This window comes from Aythya ferina (assembly GCF_964211825.1).
Source record: "Aythya ferina genome assembly, chromosome: 1".
NCBI lineage: Eukaryota > Metazoa > Chordata > Aves > Anseriformes > Anatidae > Aythya > Aythya ferina.
The window spans coordinates 30,345,794-30,351,579 of NC_140296.1; positions in this window are offsets into that span (position 1 = coordinate 30,345,794).

Sequence of the window (5,786 nt, forward strand, 5' to 3'; positions counted from 1 at the left end):
ATAGAAGCGCATTATACTGCTCTCCCCTCCTGAAATATAGGGGCAGCAAATCCTCCTGCCTGGGACTGCCTGTCTTTTTTAGCCTCATAAAAAGCCTGAAAAATGAAAGCAGGCGCAAGATTGTCAGTTTGTAGCTTTTCTCTTCCCCTCCATCCCTTACAACCAAGGGGTGATCTTTAGCCAGTTTGCAGAGCCAAAATGTGCACCTTTGGGTTGTTAACGAATGCCACAGCTCGGGCTGAAATCAGTCACTGCTCAGGTCCCCGGGAGCTGCCATGGATGAGTCCCTCAATTCCCCCTGAGAGGCAAAATCTGAGCAAGGCCCCTTTCTGCACCTGATAATCAGCTGCTGCTCTTAATGATGATGTTAAAGGGGAGAAGCTCAAGCAAAACAAGCCGCTCTCCTTTTTTTATTTTCCAGGAGAAGCAAGCAGTAATGCTTCTTACTCCTATTACAAAGCACCACAGCTCCTTTGCAGTGCTTGGAGCTAAGCCCTCAGCAAAGAAATGTTTCTGTTTCACTTGTCAGGACGTTGCGGGATAAATTACTCGTGTGTCTGATGGAAAGAGGGCTCCTGGCAAATTATATCATCGGGGAGCAGCTAATAACATAAAATAAAAGGAGCCGAGCTTTGCATGTGAAATGTGAAAACATGGGATTGAAGGATGAGCTTCCCTTGGTTATTTAAAAGGTTTTAATTAAAAAGGAAGCAAATGGAAATATCAAGGCCAGGTGGAGATTGCGGAGCACGATGTTTTGGGGTTGGTACAGGCATGGGGAGAGGAAGGCATGGTGTGGGGCACCCGCACCCCATGCATCCAGGCAGGTGTCCCCACGATGCTCCCCTGCACCCCGCCTGCCTCTCACCACCCTGGTTTTGCTCCTGCAGCTCTGCCGATCCCCCGGCCCCGTGAGGAGATGCTATTCCGATGGACAGACCTTTTTTCTCCTGTTCCCAGATGGAAGCGGCCAGGTTTAGCATCCAGAACCAACGTAGCTCATGTAGCGGGGAAAGCCGTACCTCGGGGTGGACCACCGTGGCTCTCCTCCTCCCTGGGGGTAACCTGCCTCTGAATTTGGGGCTGGCTTGTCTTTCCTTAACCGCTTCCCAGCTACCCGTCAGGCAACGTGGCTGTGCTGATCACCTTCACCGAGGAGGCCCAGTTCACCTACCTCATCCTGGAGGACAGCAAGTACCTGGGCGTTAGGGCTGCCTTCGGGAGCCGCGGCCACGGGGTCTGCTTCCACCCTGACGGACAGAGCTGGTAGGTGCAGGCCCAGAGGGCCACACGTCCTCAGAGGGGTCTCGGTCCCATTACAGCACAGGGGTAAAGACCACTGCAGGTCCTGCCTGCAGCCACGTTGCTCTCTCATCCATCATATCCCAGCTCGACACCGCTGCAATCCCCAGCAGCACTGCAGCATCACCCTCAGACAAGCCCTGTCCACCCCAGGGCACTCCCGACCCCGCTGGACCACACTTTTTGGACTGCTTCCCATCAGCACGAGCCCCAGGCTCGATGACGGCTCTCCCAGCAGCCATAAATTAAGGGCAACATGGAGTTAGCGACCACTCACACATCTATAAAAAGCTTTTTTTTTCTTTTTTATTCCCGCTGTTTCTTCCAAGCTGCAGCACAAGTTAACGCTGGGCTTTCGGAGGTGGCATTTAGGGGTAAGCTGTTGGCTCTGGATTCACCCTGTGTTTGTCCCCAGGATCATCCTGACCCCTCGCACCGGGATCTGCTTTGACCAGGCAGGGGGGAGCCAGAAGCACTGGAGCTGGCACGACCTCAGCCGCCACGTGCACGGCCCCCCTTTCCAGCCCATCGCCGCGACACTGAACGGCCACCTCACCCTTAAAATTGTGTCCCAGGATCAGATCCACCTGTGGTTCACGAGCCACAGCCACTGCATCCACTTCAACGTGGGGGCCCGGCTCAAGGTGAGCACTCGCCGTGCCCGCAGCAGCCCACTTGAGATGAGCCCCGTTGCCCTGGGGCTGCTGCACGGGGCCCGGGCACGGATTTTCAGGTGAAAAAGTCACCGTTTGGCTCAAAAGCAAATTTCCTGCCCGTGTGAATCTTAATGAAATTCCCCCTCGGGAAAGCATTTAGCCGAGATTGAAATGCTGCCGCTGATGGGTGAGGACAGCACGTCTCACAAATTCATTTTGAGACACTCTCCCTTCTCAAAACGTTTAATATAAACGTCAATACAAACACAATGCTCCTGATTTTATCTGAACGGCATTTCACTTCACGTGAAACAAGCATCTGGGGACAGGGACAACCAAAAATCCTTCGGCATTTGTTGGCACTCGGGTTTCCCACCTCTGACCCTCCTGGGATGAGGGCAAGCATGAGAGGTTGGGTTCGAAGCGATGCTCTTCCACACAGCCTCCCCTCAGGGGTTTCAGCATTAACGCTCTTCTTTTTGCTTGGGCTCTCTTCGCAGCTGAAAGACCCCAAGACCCCAAGCCACCTGCTAAAAGGGCTCAAAAGCAAAGAGGAGCTCTTCCTGCAGTCCAAAAAGATTCAGCTCAGGAGCCTGCTCGCCAAAATAGAGGCAATTTTGCAATAGTTTTGGCAGTGCCTCAGTGACACCACTCCTTGCGCTTCATCTTCTACCTGCATGAAGTACTGGAATGAAGACCTCAAGACATACAGCAGTTACACGAGAGCTTCAGATCCACTTTTGCTTCATCAAGGGGATAAGTCTGGCACTTGGCCATGAAAATAAAGCTCCTTTTTCCAAGCCCACCTTCCTGTACGTCGAGTCCTTGTAACACCAGGCCCGCCTCAGCTGAAAACACCTGATGGCTTGCAGTTCCATCAGGGGGATTACACTGAATGTTACCACACCAATCTTTGAAGGAGGAGATGGTTTCCCTCCTTCTCCTTCAGCTAATGAGCAGGACATGTGGAGCTCATATTGTATTCTGAGACCTTCATTTCCAAGATCTCGTTTGCTGTAGGGTCTTGGCTTGGTTTTAGGGTTCAATAAGGCTAAAAATATGTGAGGGTAGGAGAAAGCAGCATTTGCAGACAGGGCTGGAGTTTGCTGCAGTGACCACAAGGTGTTAGTGGCAAAGACTTTCTTCCTTTTCCTACCCACATCACTTCATCGACACCAAACAGGCACGGCTTGAGGAAGGGAGGGTTGTTTTTGCTTGGAGAGCACCCAGCCCAGTATAAGCTCTGCTGAGGGTGTCATTGTTGTGCAAAGAAAAATAAAGAAAGCATAAATGCCTGCAAAACTGCCTTGGCTTTCACTGCATTTCCCAAGATAGGCAGTCCAAAGGGCCAAAGCTTTTTAGCAGGCTCCAAGCATCCAGGCAGCAGTGGTCACACGCTGCTGCCTGTGCCGGTCAGACAGCAGATAAATTCCACCAGAAAGCGGCGTTTGTCCTGAGCTGAGTTCATTCAGATGACGCTGTCAAAGCCAGAGGGTGAAGGGATGCCTCACACTGACATTACGGGGAACAAAGCAGGAGCCTCTGAAGGATGCGCTCCTACAATACCAAGGGCCAGAAGAACAGTTGTGGTAGTAAGAAATGATGGGCAGAGAAGCCTGCAAGCAACAGGAAGAGCTATCAAATAAAATAATCGTTGTGCTTTCAGCCACCACCTCCCAAGTTTACTCTGAGTAAGGGCCAACTAGATAAAATATCTTTTGTTACAGTCACGGTTTCTTCCCCCCTCATAAAATTTCAAGCAAAGAGAGCATTTAGTCACGCAAGACCACTTGTCGGTAAAGAAAATACCAATTTGTCAGTAAAGAAAATACAAATTTACTTTATTATAACCATAAAGAGGGATTATTTCAACAATTAGCTGTACGCTCAGCACTCAGGTATACATCTGTGCCAAATAAAGTCATTTCTCTTACTGCCAAAGAACACTTCTCTTCAGCAACGCGCTCCCTGCCTGTGCTTACAGGGTGTTTATGGTCTCTATTACAGTTATCTTGACAGACAAGCCTCGGGATACAGAATAAAGCTTTACTCTTTGACCAAAATAGGAGGCAACATTTTTATTTAAAAAAATTAAAAACGGCAAGTTTCTAGTCAGATAATATAAAGCATCTTAAATTAATCTTCTGAAAGTATTTACACTATTTGTAAACGTAAATATCTGAAACTGTACATGTTTAAACAAATGGTCGTTTAGCAAACAGGCTGTATAAACTGATTGCTCTGCTAATCTTCCAGCCAGCCGACCTCGAGCTGTCCAGGTATTCTAGGAGAGAAAAGACCCAAATCCCGAGAGTGCCTCCTGCGAGGGTTTACCCTTCACATCTCCTCTGTACAATGTATTGTGTCCGCCACAGCTTTGTGCAGTGACCATGCAATCCTTCTGTAAAACTTCGTAAAAAAAACAAATATACATATATTACAACGCACTGGACAGTATTTTACAGCCTGCGATTCTACATAAGTAAAAAGAAAAAAACAAAAGGGCAGGTTTGTTTCCTTGTTAGTTCCTTTAGTTAATTTTAAGGAGTCATGTAAGGTCCTATGAGTACCACTTGCGTACCTCAGCACCACTGCTGCAACACTTCTCATGGTAGCTTTAAATCCTACTGTTTTAGTCTCCAGCCACGTGATTCATAAGAGGAAAAACATTAAATCAAAACACCACTGATGTGCATGGAAGTGTCTCCGTAACTAAATATTTCAGAAAGAGTTTTTACGAGTGAGTTGAAAGGCTGCCACGTACCTCACCGTGGTTTTCTTTCGCAGTGCTGCACGATCGAGAGTTGCACACCAAGATACTCTAGAGCTGCTTTTAGTGTTTCACTCAATTAATGACAGAGGGGTTCGCATTCAGCTTTCCGAAATAAGGATCAATTAATGCCTACTGATCACAGCACGCTGCTTACCAGTAACTGAGCACTCAACCCCTGCTAACAATGATGATTTGACAGTGCTTACACATCCATTTCTGGCATCCCCTCCACACCCCCCCTAGCATTTGCTCCAGCCCACAGAGGCTGTAAAAGTTCCGGTCCCAGTGCCCGCTTTGACTAATCCGACACCACCAGTTGATCTTGGGTACGGCAAAAATATACAAGAAAAAAAAAAAAAAAAAACACCTCTAACCTAAAACTCTAAGTACCTGAGAATCTCAATGCTACGCTTTGCTGTAAAGCATCTGAAAACATGCAGTTCCCTCAGAAACAACAGAAATTATATTGCACAGCTTTCCATTGCAAATCCCAAGAATCCGAGATTCTTTACACGGAGTAAGGCTAGAGCATAAAACTTCACGCCAGGCCTCGCAGCTCTTAATCACCAGGGTACAAGAAAAAAACAGCACATCCAGTGTTTCAAGAAACGCTTCAGATGTAGAAAATAAAGTTTTCCCAGCTAAAAACCTCTGAATTATGTTCACACACTTGGTAAGTTATCAGGATTCTCAGGGGTGTTAAAAAATTGGAGCATGCCTGCTTAAGTCAAACGGTCGTATCAACGTGCTTATCTCCAAGCCTTGCAAATACCTACCACTGCTCCCATTTTGTTCCCTGCACTCTACTTCCAGTGGGTTTTTTGAAAGTGCTTCTCTTCACTCCATTCATCAGCTTAAAGTATGGAAGGATTTTACATACAAAAAAAAAAAAACAAAACAGGACTTCAAGAATATCTGGAGAAGGCAGTAACTGAGCTTCCATAAGAGTGATCAGCAAAAGGTTTGGTTTGTTTGCTTTTTCCCCCCCCCCTTCTCACGCCAGCAAATAGGAAGACCTTTAACAAATCAATAAAACTGATTTCTTTTTTTTAAAC